Source organism: Mustela nivalis (genome assembly GCF_964662115.1).
Source record: "Mustela nivalis genome assembly, contig: HAP1_SCAFFOLD_854, whole genome shotgun sequence".
Taxonomy (NCBI): Eukaryota; Metazoa; Chordata; class Mammalia; order Carnivora; family Mustelidae; genus Mustela; species Mustela nivalis.
Window position 1 is genome coordinate 1 of NW_028135810.1, and position 24,265 is coordinate 24,265.

Below are 24,265 nucleotides of genomic sequence, written 5' to 3' on the forward strand. Positions count from 1 at the left end.
GAGCAGCCTTCACAGTGGCTCCCAGGGATCCTGACCTGTGGTGGAGGCATCACTCTGCAAGCTCTGGGTGGTTAGCGAGTGGCTTCTGAGCCACGCGATGTACTTACTCAACGTGATGAAATAGCATGCCTCGTGTTTCTCTAGATGTCAGGCAAGGAGTTTCGCACTTCCTAGTTTCTTTGCTCATGGTCCACTTCTCCCTTGTTCCCCTTTTCTTCTCGGAATCTGAAGCGAAAAACATGCCCAGATGGTTGGCGCTGCCATCTATCGAGGCTCACAGTGCCAGGATCGGAGGCAGTGGCAAGGCCAACATGCGCCCAGAAACTCAGATTCTGAGTTGAATGGCTCCCCGAATGATGGGTGCTAAGTTGGGGAAAATCCTCTGCTAGTCCAGCCTCAGTTACAACCACAGGCTCACAAGTATGGTGATGTGGAGGAAGCATGCGGAATTGTGCCTCCATTCCTCTTCTGCAACAACTGTGGGGCATTCAGTCCATGCATTTGAAGATGCAGGGTATTGGGGCAATGCCGTTGCAGAGGGACAAGAGATCGCTACCTGTCTCCCAGGCCTGAGGCCCTGTCCCTGCCTTCCTCACCACCCTCTGCTCTGCTCCCAGTTGCTCTCCAGCCACACTGGATGCCTCTTTCATGTCCTCTGGCCAACCCAGCTTCTGGTAGTGAGGCTCTAAGGCAGAGGTGCCTTCCCTCTTCATGACACAGGGCAGCCAGACTTGTGTGGGACTAGCTCCCTTGTTTTTATTCTGTCCTCAGCGCTGTCCCCCTCAGTGAGGCCTTTCGGGCCTTTCTCTCCAATGACTCTGCAGCCCTCTTTCAGAGTATTCTTCGTTTGTCTCACGGAACGCTTGCTCTTTTCTTTCGCATGGCACTGTTTGGTGCGTTGGTCCATCTCTAGACTGTGGGACCCTCCATACTGTGTTGCACAGTGACTTGTGCCAGTGTGCATTCCCACGGATGGTGTCCAAGGGTTCCCTGTTCTCCCTGTCCTCACCGGCATTTGTTAGCTCCTATGCTCCCAACCAACAATCTACCGTAGGATCCCAGAGTTCCACGCCTGGGAACATACTCCTAGACAGCCAAGGAATATGGCCAAGAACTCCCTGCGCCCACCCCCATGGTCAGGAATCCTTGTGAACACCGCTTATTCTGGTCATCCTTTTAGGGCCTAGGAACATGAAGTCATTGTGTTGTGTAGCTGAGACGTGCACAGTGCTCGATGTCAGTTCTTTCAATCCAACTGGGGCCGAAAATATTTTACTATTCATAATGAGCCTCGGGAAAGTTGACTTGGTAAAGGAATGACACGTAAGCAAAACTGGAAACAGCAGAAGCTAAAGTCAGTAGATGACGACAGGCATAGGAACACCCAAGCCCTTGCATCAACAATGGGTTCTGAGTGGGGGGAAAAAATCAGGGAAGGAAAAATCAAGCAGACGAAGGAGAATGTTCAGTTTGGGTTCTGTTTGAAAACATGATCAAGGAATAACAGGTCTCAAGAAATTAACTCTGAAAAATACCTTCTCACATAAAGTTGTCCCGGGTGGGGCAATTCTGTCTTTCAACCTCGAAGTAGGCACAGAAGGACATTTTGTTGGCTCCATGTTGTCTCAAGGAAAATGGCAGAAGTCGAATGGCTGAGAGAGGACCTACCTGGAAAGGGTATAAAGGGCCAGATGAAATGGTCCTGTGTTCATTTCTCCATCTTTGCAGCTTTTCAGTGCAATTTATTTTTAGGTCGTGAAGTCCATGAAGTTCACGGAGTACATTCTAAATGTCTTAAAAAGCATTAATGTCTTTGTCCCAAGCTCCCTGGAACCCACCTTCCCATCTCCTTGGCATCTTGTCCATCTAAAGCTCTTTAGCATGCGTCAGACTCTTCCCGCGAGCGCCTCCTTCCAGCCCTTGGCAAACACCATTCTACTTTCTGTCCTTCGGAGTCCACTCTAGGTAGGTCCTAAGAGTGGAGTCCAAGTTGGTTATCTTCATGCATACTCCTCTCACTTAGCACACCCTCCTCAACGTTCGCCCACGGGGTGGCGCATGTCAATGTTTTTGTCCTCTTTAGCGAATGAATACTATCCCAACGTCTGTATATACAACATCTGTTCCTCCCTGGACAGATACTTGGATTGCGTTCATGGGTTAGCTTTTAGGAACCATGCTGCCATGAGAAGGTGTGCTCAGATAAGTCTCCAGGACCATACTATCCTGTTCATGAATGTGGGTACCTAGCACAGAAGGGCAAGTACTAAAACACATGGTAGTGCGAAAGTTGATTTTTTAAAAACGGTTTATTTATTCATTTGTCAGCGTGAGAAAGAGGCATGCAGAAGCAGGAGAAGTGGCAGGCAGAGCAGGCAGGGGAGAAGCAGGCTCCCGGCTGAGCAAGAAGCCCGATGTGGGACTCCATCCCAGGATCCTGAGACCTCAACAGACTGAGCCACCCAGGTGTCCCACTCAAGTTGATTTTTGTGAAGAGCTGTCATACTGATTTCACAAGCATGCCCTTAAACATTCCTACCACACCCAATCAGCAAGGTTCCTAATTCTCTTTATCTTTGCCATGGCTTGGTCTTTTCCTTTCTCCCGAGTGTTTTGTTTTGTTTTGTTTTGCTTTGTTGTGTTTTGTTTTGTTTTTCTTTTTCCATGGGGAGCCAACCTCATGGATTCATAAAGGTATCTCATTGCTTGCAATTTCCTTCCTTGCGTATAGCTTTGAGGTTATGTCTCTTGCCCATGTGTACATTCACACATCACATTTGACTTGTTTTTCTCTTGTTGTTGATGTTGTTGAGTTCCTGGGATCTCTAGATATTGTGGATATTGAGAACCTGCCAGATCCATGGTTTGCAAACATGCTTTCCCGACTTCTGGACTGTGCTTTCCCTTGGTTGATAACGTCATTCAAGTCACAAAGATTTTAAGTATCCTGAATGTCCAGGGTGTGAGTTTCCTTTTCTTTTCCATCCTGTGCCTTGCAGGTCGTATCCATGAAATCATTGCACAATCCTGTTTTGTGAAGGTGAGGAAGATGGATGCTGCGGCGCTCGGAATTCAGAGAGGAAACAGGATCGCTGGTGGAGGCAGGCAGCAGCAGGAACTGGAGACGCACAGGCCTAATGCTGGGGTCCTGACCAGATGCGATGGCGCGATGATAGGAATAGGTACCTTGGGCGAGCAGGAGCCGTGTACTGGAAATGGTACCCTGCCCATTTGGGGCACCACTGTGTGTGGTGATGGCAGCAGTGAGACATAGGACTGGACATGTCCCCAAGCTCAGCCCTTCTTCAAAGGGAGCCTTTTATTGCCACCTGCTCCAGTCCTGTTTGAAGGGTTTCTTAATCCGACGAGGGACATAGATTTATTCCACGACAAAGGGTGATGATAGTGGTGTGGTGACACCTGTCTCCGAGGAACTTCTCATCCCTCTATCATGAGCCACTGTGACAGGTGAGCCACTGTCTGGAGTCAGCCGCCAAGAAGGGGTTCGAATGCCTCAAGGACACTGGGAACAACCTCCAAGAGGGACCAGTCTGTCATTGCCATGCTGAGCTGAATTCAGGTAAGACCTTTGTACCCTTGTTGTGTGTTCCCAGTTCATGGTCACGTAGTTCTGCAGGTTCTTCTATGGGAGAGAGGGCAGGGCCGTGTCTGAAGGGGAGCTGGAGAGCTCTGGCACGTCCACGACTGAGATGGAGACTTTGCCCCTAGTCATCCCTCAAGTGAACAAAGGGATGGATGTCATGCAGCATCCACCTTCCAGCCAGTACTATTCATGCCACCTTTCTGGAAAACTTGTAGTGAGGCCCTTGGAAAGGTTGGGGGGGGGCGCACCTGTAGTCACTCCTGTGGCACATAGGGATATTACCTGCTTGGGGTGAGTCACCTTGAAGAAAAAAAGGGTTTGCCCCCTGTCAAGAGTGCTCCGAAATGACTAGAAGGGCATGAGGACTGCAACTGGTGAAAGCCTGTTTGAAAAACTTCTTTAGGGCTGAAAGGGGTAGAATGTCCTGAGCATTGCCTTTTCGTGAATAGGCTATGTCATTTCCTTGCTTGAGGGAAGAAAAGAAATCATCCCGTATTTTCCACTTTGAAAATCAAGGAAACACAGAACCTTGGATTGTATTTTGTTGTTGTTGTGGAAAGTCAGTAAGCCACCGTACAGTTCCTCATCAGCTTCCGAGGTAGTAGTGCCCAGCTGTTCATCAGTTGCGTTTCAACCCCAGTGCTCATCCCATCGCATGCCCTCCTTTATGCTCCTGCCCGAATTGTCCCATACCCGCACCCACCTCCCCTCCAGCAACCCTCTGCTTGTTTCTTTGCTTTTTTTTTTAATTTAATTTTTCTTTATTTTCAGGATAACAGTATTCATTATTTTTGCACCACCCCCAGTGCTCCGTGCAATCCGTGCCCTCTATAATACCCACCACCTGGTACCCCGACCTCCCACGCCCCCGCCCCTTCAAAACCCTCAGATTGTTTTCCAGAGTCTATAGTCTCTCAAGGTTCACCTCCCCTTCCAGTTTTCCCTAACTCCCTTCTCCTCTCTAACTCCCCATGTGCTCCCTGCTATTTGTTAGGCTCCTCTGCTTGTTTCTTAGAGAAGAGCCTCGCATCGTTTTTCTCCCTCTCTGGTGGCTTCCCATTCAGTTTTCCCTCCCTTCCCCTGTGATTATCAAATGGCTTCATGCATAGGTGGAACTTAAGACCCAGGGCAGGGGATCCCAGTGGGCTTTCTTTCAGTGAGGTTATTGTGTACCTTTCCATGTTTGGCCGCATTTCGCTTTTCCTGGGAACTGACCCATTCCAGTGATATGTGTCCATTGTGTGTGGGGGGACGGGGGTTCTTCATTCTTGCTCAGGGAGTTGGGATCCTGATGCTGGTGTCAGGAGAACCTCCTCTGTGTTCCTGTTCCACTGGTGCCCTTTGGGGCCTCCCTTTCCTTCTCTGGAAGACGATGAGAGATCCAGTTGTGCAATGTTTTCCAGAAGGCCCTTTAGCTCAGTCTTCCAGGGGCTAGAAATAGCCAGCTTTGGTTTAGTCCACCAAACACGGGGTAGCAATATTCCCTTCAACTACTCCATGAGGACACACAACCAAGGAGAATGGAAATACCAGAGGAGCGTAGCTCCAAGGGGACGTCGGTGAAATGCTTTTACGACAGCCAATATCATAGGAAGGTGTGTGTTTTCTGTGATCACAGAGGTGGGCACTGGCCTTTCCATATCAACAGATGTCACTTTTGTCTTTGGGCTCTTTCACTGATCTTTAAGGTGCATTCACGTACAGCCTGAGGAGACCTGATTGGGAAACTCTCAGAGCGTAATCTCATTTTGGTCTCCTAATACCCACCTTTCAAAGACAATTTTGAAAATACAGTCTAATGGACGTACAGTATTTTCGTCGTTTCAGTTGAAGAGTAGGGATTCAGGAATTCTGTATGTGACTCGGTGCTCAGCACAGTAAGTGTCTTCTTAATCCCCACCCCCTCTTCCACCCATCCGCCCACCTGGTTCCCAACAGTATGTTCCCTATATTTGAGCCGGTGTTTTTGATTGCCTCTGTTTCCTGATTCCCTTTATTCTTTTCTGTTTCTGAAAAGTCACACATGAATCAAAGCCCATGTTAACAAAACACCCACGGTTCGGTCCACAGTGGCTCCCAGGGTTCCCCATCCCTGCTCTGTACCTGCCTGTCTCTCCTCTGAGCGGTTGCTGAAAGGTTTCTGACCAAGGGAACATAGGGCAAGAGATGGTCTTTGACAGCTTCAAGCTTTCATGACCAAACCCGTTGTCACTTCCCTGGGACTCTCTTGTGTTCCATCGCTTTCTGCCCAGTATCCCGGAACTTCGCAAGCCAGCACTGGTGTTTCGAATGGCCTTGCACAGAGGCCACAGTGGAAGCAGCGTAGGAGTGCCCAGGCTACTAGGGAGAAAGGGACTCAAGCTCAGGATTTCGCTTCCACTGAACAAACTGTCTTTCCTGCCATCCTGCCTCCCTATACTCTGGAGGAGAAGAGGAGGAGAGGCCTGTGGGGGTGGACCAAGCCCTGCCTGGCTGTTGATCTTCCTGACAATCAAACACCTCTTTGTGGCTGCCAGACGGTTGCGCATCGATCTCTTCCTGGTGGTGAAAGAGAGGACGTTTTGTCCACTGGTCCGCTGGCAAGTTGTCTCTCCGTGTGCTCCGGGGACAGGTGGCCGGGGCATTAGCTGCGAGCATGCTGGAAGTGCAGAGTGTCAGGTCCCTCCCAGGGGTACTCAGTCGGAATCTGCCCTTTGCCGAGAAACCCTGGGCATCAGATCCTGAGAGGGTCGTCCCCCCAAAAGCACTGTGGAATGTTCCACAGAGGGAGCGCTAATGGGCCACCTTGATCCACCAGTGGGGAAGGGGTGGTTGTTTCCTGGGCCCTTTGGGCCATTTCTCTCTGCCGAGAACCCCCTGAAGGGTTGATTCCCCAGTGGCCCTGGTGGGGATGGTCCTGGGAGAAAGGAAAGAACACCCCCCAGGCTGGGACTTAGAGTCGAGATGGAAGCTAAGCCTGCACCCAACAGCAGGAGCTCCAACTCGCCCAGGCTGAGCGACTGCTCAGGAGCTCTGTGTTGTGCTTTGGCTAGGTCCTTATGTGTCAGCTGATGGTATTGGGGATTTTTCTTGTGGTGCTGGATCCTGTCTTCTTAGATTCCCTGGCGCTGTATCTGCAAGGTTGGGGACCCTTGGCGTGTCCTTTTGCTTCCATGTAATTTTGGACATCCTCTTTGGATTCCGGGTTGACCCAGTGCTGGTTGGGTAGCATGTAATTGAACTTCCATGGATTCGTGGTCTCTCCAGGGTTGCTCTTAGGGTTCATTTGGCGTTCCGTAGCATCGTGCTGAGAAAAGATGCGTGGGATGATATCCATCTTTTGGAGTTTGTTGAGACTTGGGTTGTGCCCTAACGTGTGATCTACTCTGGAGAATGTTCCATGTGCACTGGAAATCCAGCACTGCGGATGCTGCGGTTTCAGGGTGGAAGGTTCTGCATCTACGTGTTGAAACGGGTGCATCCCTCAAAGCCATAGATTCCCTGTTGATTGTCAGTTTGGATCCTGTGTCCATTAACTGATGTGGGGTGTTAGAGTCCCCCACTGCATGGTACGGCTGTCAAAGGTGACTTTATGTTTGTTATGCACTGTTGGATGCCTTTGGGTGCTCCCATGGTGCGTGTCTACATATTTCGAGATGTTCTCTCCTATTACATGGCCTCCCTTGCGAGGAAGTAGTGTCCTTCTCTGTGGCTTCGTACCTCCCCCCTTTGGTTCAGAGTCTGTTGTGTCTGGAGAGAAGGATTCCTACCCTTGCTTCGTTTCGCATCCATTTGCATGATAGACGCTTCTCCCCTGCTCACATTCCATGTGTGTGTTGGTCTACCGCGTCAGGCGAGTTCCCCATTTCAGACAAGTGAGTGGAACATGGGTGTGTCACCTGGTGGATGATGGAGACCAGGGACTTCAGAACCACCTGGACCTGACAGTGCCCTTGGCCAGCCAGGAGAGTGTGGGGTTTCTCTGGTCAAGGATCTGAACCTTTATCCTGGCAAGGGAGAACCAATCTCTGCTCCATCAGGCCCCAGCCAGGGAGCAGTGGCTACCATGGACCTGACCAAGAGGGTCAGGGGCCTGAAGGGCCCCACGGCCTTGCCAAGAACTGCGTAAGGAAATGCAGGATGGCTGGACATCCTAGCTCCTAGGTCAGCATAGACGTGAATAGAGCCAGAGACACCTCCCAGTTTCTTTCGTTTTTCTCCAGCCTCACCCAAAAGAAGCAGGGAAAAGGAATCCAGAGATCCTGGATAAGGATCCCAGGGGGATTCCAGTCTTGGTAAAGGGTGAACCTGGAGAGCCTCTAGGGAAACTGAGGACGGGACGTCCTGCCTGCCCTTCTTCCATTTACAAAATATCTTCCTCAGATTTTGGAGCTTCCACAGGCAGGGTTGAATCTCTTTGCATGTGTTTTCCCTACATCGTGCTGATGCAATTCAGGAGACTGAACTCGACAACCGTCAGTCCCAAATACTGGGTCCAAACCCGCACAAACACACGCACACGTAGCATATCCCCAAGGAAGCAAGACATCGTCCTCCTTGCTTTAGAGGGTAGAGTAGCAGCCCCTCTCCTGGGCAGCACATAGTTCTGGGGAGGGGAAGGAACTCTCCAGGACTCGCCTGGTCAGGGTTTGTTGCCTTCCTGGGGAAGGACCTGCAACGTCTCCATCTCAGGGGTCCTGAGGGCTGTGTCTGCTGTTTGCCCAGATGCCTGACACAGAAATGAACCTGTCCTCTGAGGAAACGGCATTGGGAGGTGCCACCAGTAATGAGTAGTGCCACCAGAAGTGAGGAGGGCTGGCTCCTCTCCTTTCTGCCCCATTGAATAGCTGCTGACTCTGTAAGATTTCTGGGTTCAGGAATGAAGAAGAGAGTCTGTACACGTTGTACATTACCGTAGGAAATAAAAGAACCAAACGCACACGTGGGCAGGTAGAGGAGAATATAAAAACCTTTATTATTATTATTATTATTATTATTATTATTATTATTACTACTACTACTATTATTATTTGGGTAAGAAAACTTTAATCCCAAGGGTTCTCATTCCTTTTTGTTGTTGTGGTGGTGGTGGTTGTGGTTAAATAACAACCCTTTAATTATATTCAATATTGCCCCTTCCAGAACAAGTAATTCTGTAGGGGAGAGGAAGGGGTGTTGAGCAGCGGATGGGGCTCGTGCACCACAAGTAGCCCAGGGGCCGAGGGGCAATCCTTGGCTCAGCCAGTGTGCACGGGTTCAGGTCTGATGGTGGCTGTAGCCAGTGGTCCTGGTGCTTGTGTTCTGCTGGCCAGCTAGGACCGCGGCTCCAGCTGGCATGACAGGTTGTAGCTAAGGACAGAGGGACACCTGTGAGTTGAGCAGCAGCTGGCATTCAGGAGTCCCTCCCAGGGTTTTCCCACAGCTGGTGTCTGGCTGCCCAGGGAGCCCTAGAAGGAGGATCCCAGGCGGGGCCAGCAGAAAGAGTCCACCCCGACGTCGCCTGACCCAGCTCCTGAGTGGGCCTCACCTGTCCTCCTCGCTGAGCCGCTCCACAGCCCAGAACCAGGCCGTGAATGGATGCTGGGGCTCTAGGCAGTAATTCTCTGCCGCCGCCTGGAGCAGCATGATGTCCGTGAGGACTCGGTATTCCTGGGCCGGGACAGAGGCACAGGATGCACCCTGAGCCTGGGTGGGGAAGCTACAGGGCCAGGTGAGGGCCGAGCAGCGGGACAGGGGTCGGGTCCTGGGTCTTGGCACACATGACCACCCTCCTGCATGCAACTTCGTCTGGTCCCAAACTGTTCTCAGAGGCTAGTAGAATTAGCCCCTCCTCCATCAAGGGAAGTTCTCCTTGATGCCCTTCTGGATCCCTACTGACTGACTCGATGGGTCTTGCACTTCATTCTTAGCAACCTGTCCCAGGAAATGGGAGATGGAGGGGAGTGGATGGAGCCAAGCAATGTTCTTCCCAGGGGCGTCTCTGATAGGGTCTGCCTGCCCTTCCCTACAGCCAGGGCTACGTATGCTCACCTTATTCTTTTTGCGGTGGTTGATCTCATTGCCCTGGAAAGTAGACAACCATTGTCCTTCAGAAAGAGGCCCCCGGTCAGTCCTAGCACCTTACACCCACCCGTTCTGAGGCTGCGCGTAGGCCAGGACCCCGGAGTGGGCCGCCAAGCCACACACACAATGAGACTGGGGTTAGGGCAAGCCCTGGGGTCCAGCGGAAGGAAGACTGGGGGATGGTGAAAGGGCTCCCGGTCAGCACCCTGCAGCACAACACTCTGTGGTGACTGAAGGGAGCGGCAGACGCCTCAGGCAGGCAGGATCTGCTGGGCTCCTGAAGTGTGGCTGATGTGCAGGGTCCTGACTTCACTGTCCCCGACAGGCAAGGTCTGAGGGAGAGGCTGCAGCCCATGCACACAGAGCGCATGCAGCTTCACCTTCAGGATGCGCTGGTGCTTCCCCAGTCTTGGGCCACCCGTCTGGGTGCAGACTCCCTTCCCTCAGCACTGAGATGGGCGCAGACTCCCTTCCCTCAGCACTGAGATGGGCAAGAGATGCCAGTTCTTAGGGGCGGCTGTGAGGCTGTGGGGAAGGGAGGTCTCCGAAGGACTCAGAGCTCAGGGCTCAGTCCGGGGACTCTCTGCTCCCTGTCCTCAGGACTCTGGTCCCTCCTCCACAATCCTCAGGCTCACCCACCTCCAGGTAGTCCTCCATTGCTGTATCAAGCACCACCAGGTCGGAGAGGAAAGTGCCAAGGTATGGGACGACACCCTGTGTCATGAGGGGTAGGTTTGGGATGAGTCCCTGCTGTCTGGTGCCCACAGGGGCCCTCCCCGAAAAGACTTCAGCGTCCTGGCCCACCCCACTTTCCCACATGGAAAAGGGCCTAGGACCCTTAGTTGCTTCCCCTGGATTCGCTTTCCCCTCACCCTCCCAGAACATCAGACTCCTCCTAATCCCCTCCAGGGCCTGCTTTTTGAAATTCAAAAAACCCCCTGGCTATGGAGCCCCAGGCCCCTCCCCAGCCCCAAATCCATTCTCTACCCAGCCTGCTAGACTCCTTCCTCCTGGTCCCCAGGAAAGAAGACATTGAGCAACTGTGGCGGCAGGCAGGAGGTGGAGCTGGAGTGGCAGGTCCCACCTGTCCTGATCTGGACGCTTCTAGCCCTCAGGGAGGAGCCCCTCTCCCCTGGCCTTGGAGGCCCTGTCCCTCAGGCACACTCACCTTCTTGGGCAGCCCCTTCCGCGCTCTCTGCAGCTGCCTCACCAGGCTGGCCAGTTTGTTCGAGGGCCGCTTCTAGAGGGCCAAGGACAAGATCCTTGAGAGCAGAATAGCCTCAGTCCCCTTGCGCCCACCGTCTTGGACTGCAGACCCTAGACGTCCGACCTACGTCTGCTGATACTGACGCTCCATTCCCCTGAAGCATGCCACGAGTCCTTCTAGAACAATCTCAGCTCCCCCATTCAGTCCATGGGGGACCTGGAGCTTGGAGCCTGGCCTCCCTGAGCCTGTTTTCCCATGGGCAGAAGGGGGAACTCCACCTACCTCCTGCGGTCTCCTGAGCACTCAGGATCCTCTTAGGATCATCATTTTTGTGGCCCACAACCCATCCCCACCCCATCTGTGAGCAGGGGCCTGTCCTCTGGGCTGTCCGCGTTCATGTGGGCCCCCATGTGGACCTTCTCGATGGATGGACACAGAGAGACCTGAAATCTAGCCTAGGGAGTCTGGATGGGCAGCACCCGCTTGTCCCAGCCCCAGGGGGAATCTTCAGCCCAGGCTGTCAGCACATTCCTGCCAAAGGCTTCTGCTCCCCGAGGAATGCTTCAGGCCATTCCCTACTTCATCCACACAGGATCACGCCTCCTCCCACCCCTCTCCTGTCCTTGGAGCCCTGCACCTCCCGTGCTACCTTGATGAGTAGTTCCCTGCCCTGGGGGTTGCCTTCTGTGCAGAGCTGTTGGAATGTTCGGAAGCTCTTCCTGAAGAGAGGGAAAGAAGTTAGGCTCAGGGGAGTCCTAACGTGGCAGGGTAGAGTGCGAGTCCCTTTTCTTGGAGCAGCCCCGCATGTCCACGGGGCTGGCTGAGGGTTTGCTCTGGGCTGCTCTGAGCACTGGGGTCTTCGTAGGACATGGGAGGGCGTTCTCCTGGGCGTCCCCCTGGGCGTCCCTTCCCAGCTTAATTGAACAGCTCGGTTTGGGTGGGGTTCTGGCTGAACCATGGGCAGAGACTTCAGTGGCTGCCAAGTCACCACGTGGAAATATGGAATTCAGCTGAGGCCAGGGTGGGGCATGGAGGACATTGGATTTCTCAAGCAGGAGGCCTGGTGGCCTGTTCCCCAGGAAGGCTGAGAGGAGCAGCCCCGGGCCCAGGTCCTTTGGTCAGGGTTTGCTGCCTCCCAGGAGGTCCAAGCTGACTGAGGGGGGCAAAGGACAGGCCTGTGGGAGATCCCGCCTCCATCCTGGCCCCTCCTGCAGAGAAGCCTCCTCACCTGGAAACGTTGTCCCATGTCCTCTGCAGGCGGTGGATGGAGGCACTCTGCAGAGCCGCCAGGATGGCACGCAGGGAGGAGTAGTTCCCTAGGATCTGACAGGCCTGGGGGAGGGAGGAGAAGGAGCTGTCAGTGGGAGAGCAGGAGCCCCAGATGCTCGAGAGCTTTAGTGCCCCCCTCGGTTTAGGGCTCCCCCACGGGTGAAGCTGATGTCCAGGGAGCTGCAGAAGGGCACAGGTCAGCCCTAAAGAGGAACACTGCTGGCGAGAGGGAGGATTTTCCCTCACTGCAAAGGAGGCGTCACGTGGGAACTGAGCGTCCCAACGTTGGGCCATGCCCCCGGGAGGAAGAGCCTAGGGACCACAGGCCTTAGAGCAGGGCCTTCAGCCCTGAGAAGGGAGCGAGACAGAAGAGCAGTTCCCGAGGCTCAGGCGAGCCTCAGGGAGCTGGGCCTCCCACAGCATACCTTGGCCACCCGGATCCAGTGGCCCACCACCACGGCCCTGTCCCGGGCTGTCATGCTTGGGTCGCCAAGGCACGTGGTGACGATGCAGCTGGCCACAGCATTGAAGTGGGCGATGGTGGCCCGGACTGTGGGTGCCAGGTGCTCGTTGCCAGGCCTGTTCCTCCGGGACCAGACGGAGCCCAGGCACTGATGGGGCACCACCTTCTTGAACAGCTCCTAGGGGACAGGGGGAGGTGTGTTGAGCCCCACACATGTTCGCCCATGCAAGACTCATGTCCTCGGGAGGGGTCCCAGGTCAGAGCTGGAGCTCAGGAGGCTGCGAATGTGGCCGGAGCCTGCTTAGAGAGCCTGCATTTCATGCCCCTCTTCTTCTCCGAGGGAAGCCAGTGCGGGACGCCCCAGGAGCCAAGAGAGGCAAGGGAAGGGAGGGAGGCGTGTGCACCCTGATCATTCCATGTCCAGGGGGCCGCACCAGGTGGTGCTCCCAAGGGGGCATCTCCTCCTCCAAATGCTCATCCCTGCGGTCCCTGTCTCCTTACAGGTGCCCATTGTCACCTGGTGGCTGAAAGCATGGCTTTCCGTGTCTAGCCTGTCCTTCAGGACGCATCAGATGCCTAAGCCAGGTTGATGGTGCTCAGGCTCCCAGGCAGATGGGTGGGCGACCCATGGACGGGATTGCACACAGGGAGCTGCCCTCCTCCCCGCGGGGGACCAGAGCCTTCCCATTTACGGGCTCTCGCTTCTGAGTCATTGCATCTGCGTGGTACCTCTGCCTCAGTCCTTCTCAGTGCCTGTCTCCACAGTCCGCAGCTGGACAGTGAAAGCTCAGGTCTAAAAACCCTGATGGGTTTCCCCGGTCGGTTAGGGCTGCAGCTGAGATCTGGCCCTATATCCTAGGAGTCCACATCAGGGAAAAGCCGGTATAGGGCAGCGGAGAGCAGAAGAAAAGCCGGCCCTGCCCTCCTACCCTGGGGGCCCAGCTGCTCACCGCATCCATGTAGGTGAGCTGCTCTGCCACCAGCTTGGGAGGGAAGTCCAGGAGGTCAGGCTCCTTCTCTTTGAGCCGCTTCTTGGGTTGGCAGGATGCCTCTGCGGCTGGAGTGGGCTCAGTGGCACCTGCGACAGCTGGCGTGCAAACTCCCAGGCAAGCCGATGGCCCAGCCGTCTGTGCCTCAGGACCCGGCGACCATCCGTAACCTAGGAGCCCCTGTTCCAGTTCTGGAGCAGCCGGTGGAGGGGAGGCTGGCTCGGACCCTGAAGGTGATGGCTGATGCAGAGCCAGGGTTGCCTCTCGCTCCATGGGAGGCTCTTTGGCCGGCTCAGCTGCTGGAACGCGTCGCATAGCGGACACGGGGGTGGGAGTAAGGGGAACGATTCAGCCACATCACTGACACTCCATGTGCCTTTCCCTGAACAGGACGGATCCCATGGCCTTTCAAGGAATACCCAGCCCATGAGCCCCATCCCAGATGGCCTTCCCAGCTTGCAATGCCCCTTACCCTCCGCCTCAGCCTCTGTGAGCTGCAGAAGTTCCCGCTGCCTCAGCGGAACGGGGGCATGGGTGTTTAGGTCCCGGTCATGCCACGTGACGTGCACATAGGCCCCCTTGACCTCCACATGGGCAGTGTGCAGGGACTGCCCGATATCCTGCCGTGTCTGCTCAGGCCAGGTTCCCAAGATGGGACACAGAGTGCTGGGGAAAGTCAAATGTGGGGCAGAGTCAGAGACCTGGCCTTCCCTTCCTTTTCCACGCTACTCCCACAGCACCATCCTTTCGGTGTGGGCCCCACAGAATGGCGCCAGCCCACTTGCAACCCCTCTGGAGCTGTCCTTGCTGACTGCTGACCACGTGGGATGAGGGAGGGACCTCCCATAGGTCTGTCCTTTGGCCCCTCAGTCATGCATCCTCCCTGCAGACCAGTGTCTGGGCTTTGGTTGGAGGCCGACGGGTGAGTGGTCCGGTCCCCACCCTTTCTGTCCTTGGCCCCACTTGTGGTGGTCAGCGGAGGTGGATATGGATAGGGGCAGGCGGAGCAAGAATGGACCATCCAAGGGATGGCTGTTGTAGGCACCAACTCAGCCCACAATGGGCTCTGCTTCCCAGAGTGCTTGGCATCCCGTCCACACCTCTCTCGGACTCTTTGGCCTCTTCAGAGGAAGCTGCCCCACTAAGCTCTCCCATGGAAATCGAGAGTCCTGGGAGATCCATGGTTCTGAACATCCCTCGCCAGCAACATCCCCTGTCGCCTCCCACCCTGCTCTGTGGAGGCAGCAGGACCTCCTCTGGCACCCAAAGACCTATCCTGTTCTTCCTTGATCGTAGAGTGCATCCTCATGGTCCCAAGAGAGGTGGATCCATTCATCCCTAGAGTAGGTCACAGAGATGCCCCATCTGATGAACGCTAGACATGCGTGCTTAGGATGTGGAGAGTGCCTATGTGACCCTGGGACGAGAATGGAGACCCAGACATTGTCTCTACGTTACCCATTCACTGCTCTTGGTGACTAGAGAGAGCCTGCATTCCTAGGTGCTTAAGAGCCATGATTGAATGAAATCATCCCAAACAGGACTTTGCAAATCCTGAGTGGCCCTTGGGCTGCTCTGCCTGCTCCCAGTGTCCCCTCGACCTGGGCACATAAAGGACCACAGTCAGGACCAGCTAGATGGCATCTCAGAGGTCCTTTGCCAATAGGAAAGCTGCCAGCTTTCCGTTTCCTTTCTCTAGACCCAGAAGGACCACAGGCCTGTGAGGGTTGAGCCTGAACGCGTCTTCCCTGGAGAGGGAAATGTTCAGCGCGAAGACGCCCAGCATGTCCAGCAGCCCTTTCTGAAGAGCCGGGCCCCAGAGAGGCGCGTGCCATGTTTCCTCCCATGACTCCCTGCAGTCGCCCTACGAGGTTCATCCTCTTAGCACCTCCACTTTTCCGGACAGGAGAGGGAAAGTCAGAGAGGTGCAGTGACATTCCCAAGTCCTACAACTAGTAGACGGAAGGCTCCCCCTTGTGCTGGCTATGAGGTGGGCACTCACCGAGGGAACTGGTGATCCCGGACCTGCCGGGCTGACGGGAACATCTGATAGATGGAGAACATGGTGGTGACGATTGAGAGGCTTCTATCCGGGAAGGATAGCAGCAGGGAATGTCTCCATCTCTGCACTGTGCCTTGTTTGAGCTCCAGCATCGTGCAGGCCTCGTCCGGGGACAGGGATGATGCCTTTTCCAGCAGGCAGACAAGGGGGCGGGGTGGGGAGCAACATAGTCAGCTTCAACGCCGTGAAGCCCCAGGAAGAGCAGGGTCTGGAGCTCAGACTGCATCCTCCCATCCCTTTGGGAACTTGGGCAAGACGACGAGGGACTTGTGTGCCCACCCAGAAAAAAGGTTCTTGGCTGAAAACCTAAAACCAACCTCCAAAGGACCCATCTAGGCTTAAATGTACTGGTGACTTCAACATGTGTGGTTCGCTGGACAGCAATAGCCTGTCTGTCTCTTCCTAGCCCGTATGAAGATCTGTATGTGTATGCCATGGAGTCATGAGGAAGGAGCCCTACTGTTGAGAGGAGAAAAGAGAGGTTGAGAATCTCCAAGCCTGCTCAAGGTCATCCGCGTTGGGTCTGAGATCTGTCCAAAGCATGGGCTACATGGCATTTCGCCTATGCTGATGCGGTTTGGCCTGTTGCTGTCAGGGGCAGAAAGGTTCAGGGGGAAACCACCTTCCTTGGCAGGCCCCAGGGCAGCCAGTTGTGTCTAGTCTGGGCTGTGGGCTGGCCCCGGTCATCTCTGGGTCCTGAGACTGGCCATGAACCTGGGCCCGTTCTCACCCCAGACCAGGACTGGATGTTGTTGGTGGCCTGAGGTCCCTGCTGCTTGTCAAGGGAGATGGAGTAGCTGAAGCCTTGCAGCAGCTCATGCCAGAGCCAGCTACCTGGGCCAGGAGGCATCGGAGGCCTTCCACCCAATCTTTGGGTCTACGGTCTGGCAGATGGAGTGACCCAAATCATCTGTGAGGACCCTTGAGGTGCCCTTTCCTTGCAGCATTGCTGGAATGGCAAGCAGTTTGAGTCACGTCAAGTTCCAGCAGCAATGCTAGACCGAGTCACTGTAGCAGACCACGTCCTTTAGAAAGGGGGACTGTGAGGACCTAGAGGGAAAGAGCCTGTGAGCTGGTGGACCTCCTAGGATTCGATGTGTTCTGAGAGTTGATACATTCCAGAAAGACGTGTAGAATGGCTTGATCCCACCGGCCCTTTTGTAGGTTCAATCACCCTATCTGGTATGAGGATTTAGAAGGGCGTGGGCCAGTTCTCCAGAACCCAGCTGGGTTCTCCACTTGTTAGCTGGCATGAGTAGGGAAAATCGTAAAACCCGTGGGAAAAGGCCAAGATACTCATGGCTTTGTGAAAAGCAACACAAGGCCAGAGGAAAGAAATCAAAACAACTTCCCCCCATGCCACGGAAAGCATTCACTCTATTCTCTACCAGTCCCACGTAGGTGAAGAGTGTCTTCCTCCCTTACTTACCCATAGGTGTGGCATATGTGCGGAGGTGTGGGTTACTCTGGGGTGGGGCCGGTGGAATAGTCAAGTGGAAACACTCTGGGAAGGCCCCAGGTTTGTCCCCATCGTTGCATGGGGGCCCTGGGTGTGGAGGAGCTTCTTCCTATTCTCACCTCAGAGCAGCACTGATCCTGGGTGGCCTGGGACACCTGACCCTTGTCCAGCGAGTTGGAGTCATTGAAGTCCCCAGCCAGCTCATTCACAGTCTCTGGGGTGCAGCTCTGAAAAGGCAGTGCCCCATAGACACAGGGCCAAGAGCCATTAGCAGCCTCCCGGAACATTGCCACCAGGGGACACCCCCACTAGACATCGTGTTCTCCAGTTCAGGCTAAGAGGGATGGCTGAAAAGACATTGAGCAAGGACGTAGCCAGAGGACACTCTAAGGCTCATGACTACCATGAGCCTTATCATTGTGTCACCCTCCCCTTTTCATCCAGCCTGCTATGACCTGGGGTATGAACATGACAGATGGGTCCAGCCTCCAACACCAGGCAGCTTGCTTCTGCCCAGGAAGGGCATATCCCTCATCCCCTGTCCCCACTTCTACAAACACACACACACACACACACACACACACACACACACACACAAACAGGGAGAGAGAGAGAGAGAGAGAGAGAGAGAGAGAGAGATGCGCTCCCACACAGTAAGGGACAGTGGTGTGTGCCCGCTGAGGTGGGACCACAGTTGTTGCCCACTCTCCAGTGGGCTGCCCCGAGCTGCCTTGTGTTACCTGTTGGTGTCTCCGGCCCCATGACCAGAAGCTTCGGAAAAGAGGGCTGAAGCACTGTCTGCAACTGCAGTCATGTCTCTGGCTCTGGGCTCCTGTGGGCCCAGCACCCCTGGAAGTAGGAAGACAACAACTGAACATGGTGTTCTGTCGAAGGTCTCCACTCAAGTGTGCTGGAGAGCAGGTTGCCCTTTGAAAGTGGGTGCCTGGTTGCCAGAGTTCTAAGTTCAGTTGGGGCCTATCATGAAGAATATGAGGTCACGCTTTCAGGATTCTAATACCTGGGGCCCTTCCTAAAGTCACCCCCTCTCTGCAGCCCCTTCACTTGGCTCTTGACCTCTCTTCCCCGGGACTGTACACAATGAGCCAAAAGTGCCAGAGGCACCATGCTCTGGAATTGGCACTCAGGTCCTCCCTTTCAGGAGACAGAGCTGAAGTCAGACGTTTGTTCTCTGTCCTTTCCCACTCCTGTGTCCTCAGTCATTGTGTGTCTCCCCTAGTGCCCACATTCCCAACCTGCATAGTGGGGACCAGGGAGAATCTAGTTCCTTGGGACATCTTAGGGTGTATGTAGACCGTATTTGTGGTATGTGTGCGACGGTGTCACGGGAAATCAGAGGCACACATAGAAGGCCAGATGAATTGCAGGAAGGGGTGGGACGTGGCCTGGAGGAACGCTGCGAGGAGGCCTGGGTCCCGGCTTTGTGTCGTTTTGGAACCGTCCCTTTCCCTCTTGGCGTCATTATAATGGGGCACCATGATGGGGTGGAAATGCACGAAGATGCAGACTTTGTCATCCTCGGTAGTGAAACGGTTCAGTTGTTTCCCACATAGCTTTAGAAGGAGACCTCTTTCCCTCGTTCTGGTATATGAGGGGAGCAGCCTTCACAGTGGCTCCCAGGGATCCTGACCTGTGGTGGAGGCATCACTCTGCAAGCTCTGGGTGGTTAGCGAGTGGCTTCTGAGCCACGCGATGTACTTACTCAACGTGATGAAATAGCATGCCTCGTGTTTCTCTAGATGTCAGGCAAGGAGTTTCGCACTTCCTAGTTTCTTTGCTCATGGTCCACTTCTCCCTTGTTCCCCTTTTCTTCTCGGAATCTGAAGCGAAAAACATGCCCAGATGGTTGGCGCTGCCATCTATCGAGGCTCACAGTGCCAGGATCGGAGGCAGTGGCAAGGCCAACATGCGCCCAGAAACTCAGATTCTGAGTTGAATGGCTCCCCGAATGATGGGTGCTAAGTTGGGGAAAATCCTCTGCTAGTCCAGCCTCAGTTACAACCACAGGCTCACAAGTATGGTGATGTGGAGGAAGCATGCGGAATTGTGCCTCCATTCCTCTTCTGCAACAACTGTGGGGCATTCAGTCCATGCATTTGAAGATGCAGGGTATTGGGGCAATGCCGTTGCAGAGGGACAAGAGATCGCTACCTGTCTCCCAGGCCTGAGGCCCTGTCCCTGCCTTCCTCACCACCCTCTGCTCTGCTCCCAGTTGCTCTCCAGCCACACTGGATGCCTCTTTCATGTCCTCTGGCCAACCCAGCTTCTGGTAGTGAGGCTCTAAGGCAGAGGTGCCTTCCCTCTTCATGACACAGGGCAGCCAGACTTGTGTGGGACTAGCTGTCCTCAGCGCTGTCCCCCTCAGTGAGGCCTTTCGGGCCTTTCTCTCCAATGACTCTGCAGCCCTCTTTCAGAGTATTCTTCGTTTGTCTCACGGAACGCTTGCTCTTTTCTTTCGCATGGCACTGTTTGGTGCGTTGGTCCATCTCTAGACTGTGGGACCCTCCATACTGTGTTGCACAGTGACTTGTGCCAGTGTGCATTCCCACGGATGGTGTCCAAGGGTTCCCTGTTCTCCCTGTCCTCACCGGCATTTGTTAGCTCCTATGCTCCCAACCAACAATCTACCGTAGGATCCCAGAGTTCCACGCCTGGGAACATACTCCTAGACAGCCAAGGAATATGGCCAAGAACTCCCTGCGCCCACCCCCATGGTCAGGAATCCTTGTGAACACCGCTTATTCTGGTCATCCTTTTAGGGCCTAGGAACATGAAGTCATTGTGTTGTGTAGCTGAGACGTGCACAGTGCTCGATGTCAGTTCTTTCAATCCAACTGGGGCCGAAAATATTTTACTATTCATAATGAGCCTCGGGAAAGTTGACTTGGTAAAGGAATGACACGTAAGCAAAACTGGAAACAGCAGAAGCTAAAGTCAGTAGATGACGACAGGCATAGGAACACCCAAGCCCTTGCATCAACAATGGGTTCTGAGTGGGGGGAAAAAATCAGGGAAGGAAAAATCAAGCAGACGAAGGAGAATGTTCAGTTTGGGTTCTGTTTGAAAACATGATCAAGGAATAACAGGTCTCAAGAAATTAACTCTGAAAAATACCTTCTCACATAAAGTTGTCCCGGGTGGGGCAATTCTGTCTTTCAACCTCGAAGTAGGCACAGAAGGACATTTTGTTGGCTCCATGTTGTCTCAAGGAAAATGGCAGAAGTCGAATGGCTGAGAGAGGACCTACCTGGAAAGGGTATAAAGGGCCAGATGAAATGGTCCTGTGTTCATTTCTCCATCTTTGCAGCTTTTCAGTGCAATTTATTTTTAGGTCGTGAAGTCCATGAAGTTCACGGAGTACATTCTAAATGTCTTAAAAAGCATTAATGTCTTTGTCCCAAGCTCCCTGGAACCCACCTTCCCATCTCCTTGGCATCTTGTCCATCTAAAGCTCTTTAGCATGCGTCAGACTCTTCCCGCGAGCGCCTCCTTCCAGCCCTTGGCAAACACCATTCTACTTTCTGTCCTTCGGAGTCCACTCTAGGTAGGTCCTAAGAGTGGAGTCCAAGTTGGTTATCTTCATGCATACTCCTCTCACTTAGCACACCCTCCTCAACGTTCGCCCACGGGGTGGCGCATGTCAATGTTTTTGTCCTCTTTAGCGAATGAATACTATCCCAACGTCTGTATATACAACATCTGTTCCTCCCTGGACAGATACTTGGATTGCGTTCATGGGTTAGCTTTTAGGAACCATGCTGCCATGAGAAGGTGTGCTCAGATAAGTCTCCAGGACCATACTATCCTGTTCATGAATGTGGGTACCTAGCACAGAAGGGCAAGTACTAAAACACATGGTAGTGCGAAAGTTGATTTTTTAAAAACGGTTTATTTATTCATTTGTCAGCGTGAGAAAGAGGCATGCAGAAGCAGGAGAAGTGGCAGGCAGAGCAGGCAGGGGAGAAGCAGGCTCCCGGCTGAGCAAGAAGCCCGATGTGGGACTCCATCCCAGGATCCTGAGACCTCAACAGACTGAGCCACCCAGGTGTCCCACTCAAGTTGATTTTTGTGAAGAGCTGTCATACTGATTTCACAAGCATGCCCTTAAACATTCCTACCACACCCAATCAGCAAGGTTCCTAATTCTCTTTATCTTTGCCATGGCTTGGTCTTTTCCTTTCTCCCGAGTGTTTTGTTTTGTTTTGTTTTGCTTTGTTGTGTTTTGTTTTGTTTTTCTTTTTCCATGGGGAGCCAACCTCATGGATTCATAAAGGTATCTCATTGCTTGCAATTTCCTTCCTTGCGTATAGCTTTGAGGTTATGTCTCTTGCCCATGTGTACATTCACACATCACATTTGACTTGTTTTTCTCTTGTTGTTGATGTTGTTGAGTTCCTGGGATCTCTAGATATTGTGGATATTGAGAACCTGCCAGATCCATGGTTTGCAAACATGCTTTCCCGACTTCTGGACTGTGCTTTCCCTTGGTTGATAACGTCATTCAAGTCACAAAGATTTTAAGTATCCTGAATGTCCAGGGTGTGAGTTTCCTTTTCTTTTCCATCCTGTGCCTTGCAGGTCGTATCCATGAAATCATTGCACAATCCTGTTTTGTGAAGGTGAGGAAGATGGATGCTGCGGCGCTCGGAATTCAGAGAGGAAACAGGATCGCTGGTGGAGGCAGGCAGCAGCAGGAACTGGAGACGCACAGGCCTAATGCTGGGGTCCTGACCAGATGCGATGGCGCGATGATAGGAATAGGTACCTTGGGCGAGCAGGAGCCGTGTACTGGAAATGGTACCCTGCCCATTTGGGGCACCACTGTGTGTGGTGATGGCAGCAGTGAGACATAGGACTGGACATGTCCCCAAGCTCAGCCCTTCTTCAAAGGGAGCCTTTTATTGCCACCTGCTCCAGTCCTGTTTGAAGGGTTTCTTAATCCGACGAGGGACATAGATTTATTCCACGACAAAGGGTGATGATAGTGGTGTGGTGACACCTGTCTCCGAGGAACTTCTCATCCCTCTATCATGAGCCACTGTGACAGGTGAGCCACTGTCTGGAGTCAGCCGCCAAGAAGGGGTTCGAATGCCTCAAGGACACTGGGAACAACCTCCAAGAGGGACCAGTCTGTCATTGCCATGCTGAGCTGAATTCAGGTAAGACCTTTGTACCCTTGTTGTGTGTTCCCAGTTCATGGTCACGTAGTTCTGCAGGTTCTTCTATGGGAGAGAGGGCAGGGCCGTGTCTGAAGGGGAGCTGGAGAGCTCTGGCACGTCCACGACTGAGATGGAGACTTTGCCCCTAGTCATCCCTCAAGTGAACAAAGGGATGGATGTCATGCAGCATCCACCTTCCAGCCAGTACTATTCATGCCACCTTTCTGGAAAACTTGTAGTGAGGCCCTTGGAAAGGTTGGGGGGGGGCGCACCTGTAGTCACTCCTGTGGCACATAGGGATATTACCTGCTTGGGGTGAGTCACCTTGAAGAAAAAAAGGGTTTGCCCCCTGTCAAGAGTGCTCCGAAATGACTAGAAGGGCATGAGGACTGCAACTGGTGAAAGCCTGTTTGAAAAACTTCTTTAGGGCTGAAAGGGGTAGAATGTCCTGAGCATTGCCTTTTCGTGAATAGGCTATGTCATTTCCTTGCTTGAGGGAAGAAAAGAAATCATCCCGTATTTTCCACTTTGAAAATCAAGGAAACACAGAACCTTGGATTGTATTTTGTTGTTGTTGTGGAAAGTCAGTAAGCCACCGTACAGTTCCTCATCAGCTTCCGAGGTAGTAGTGCCCAGCTGTTCATCAGTTGCGTTTCACCCCCAGTGCTCATCCCATCGCATGCCCTCCTTTATGCTCCTGCCCGAATTGTCCCATACCCGCACCCACCTCCCCTCCAGCAACCCTCTGCTTGTTTCTTTGCTTTTTTTTTTAATTTAATTTTTCTTTATTTTCAGGATAACAGTATTCATTATTTTTGCACCACCCCCAGTGCTCCGTGCAATCCGTGCCCTCTATAATACCCACCACCTGGTACCCCGACCTCCCACGCCCCCGCCCCTTCAAAACCCTCAGATTGTTTTCCAGAGTCTATAGTCTCTCAAGGTTCACCTCCCCTTCCAGTTTTCCCTAACTCCCTTCTCCTCTCTAACTCCCCATGTGCTCCCTGCTATTTGTTAGGCTCCTCTGCTTGTTTCTTAGAGAAGAGCCTCGCATCGTTTTTCTCCCTCTCTGGTGGCTTCCCATTCAGTTTTCCCTCCCTTCCCCTGTGATTATCAAATGGCTTCATGCATAGGTGGAACTTAAGACCCAGGGCAGGGGATCCCAGTGGGCTTTCTTTCAGTGAGGTTATTGTGTACCTTTCCATGTTTGGCCGCATTTCGCTTTTCCTGGGAACTGACCCATTCCAGTGATATGTGTCCATTGTGTGTGGGGGGACGGGGGTTCTTCATTCTTGCTCAGGGAGTTGGGATCCTGATGCTGGTGTCAGGAGAACCTCCTCTGTGTTCCTGTTCCACTGGTGCCCTTTGGGGCCTCCCTTTCCTTCTCTGGAAGACGATGAGAGATCCAGTTGTGCAATGTTTTCCAGAAGGCCCTTTAGCTCAGTCTTCCAGGGGCTAGAAATAGCCAGCTTTGGTTTAGTCCACCAAACACGGGGTAGCAATATTCCCTTCAACTACTCCATGAGGACACACAACCAAGGAGAATGGAAATACCAGAGGAGCGTAGCTCCAAGGGGACGTCGGTGAAATGCTTTTACGACAGCCAATATCATAGGAAGGTGTGTGTTTTCTGTGATCACAGAGGTGGGCACTGGCCTTTCCATATCAACAGATGTCACTTTTGTCTTTGGGCTCTTTCACTGATCTTTAAGGTGCATTCACGTACAGCCTGAGGAGACCTGATTGGGAAACTCTCAGAGCGTAATCTCATTTTGGTCTCCTAATACCCACCTTTCAAAGACAATTTTGAAAATACAGTCTAATGGACGTACAGTATTTTCGTCGTTTCAGTTGAAGAGTAGGGATTCAGGAATTCTGTATGTGACTCGGTGCTCAGCACAGTAAGTGTCTTCTTAATCCCCACCCCCTCTTCCACCCATCCGCCCACCTGGTTCCCAACAGTATGTTCCCTATATTTGAGCCGGTGTTTTTG

At 53.2% G+C, this 24,265-nt stretch overlaps 1 long non-coding RNA gene across 2 annotated transcripts in view; it reads left to right on the forward strand.

Moving 5' to 3' along the window:
* The first annotated feature begins 2,996 nt into the window (after nucleotides 1-2,996).
* Nucleotides 2,997-24,265, forward strand: part of LOC309857535 — a 99,124-nt gene continuing 77,855 nt past the window's right edge. For both annotated transcript variants that reach the window (XR_014307759.1, XR_014307760.1), the window contains exons 1-2: nucleotides 2,997-3,580; nucleotides 21,692-22,272. This is a non-coding gene — a long non-coding RNA (uncharacterized lncRNA). The remainder of the gene's footprint in view (nucleotides 3,581-21,691; nucleotides 22,273-24,265) is intronic.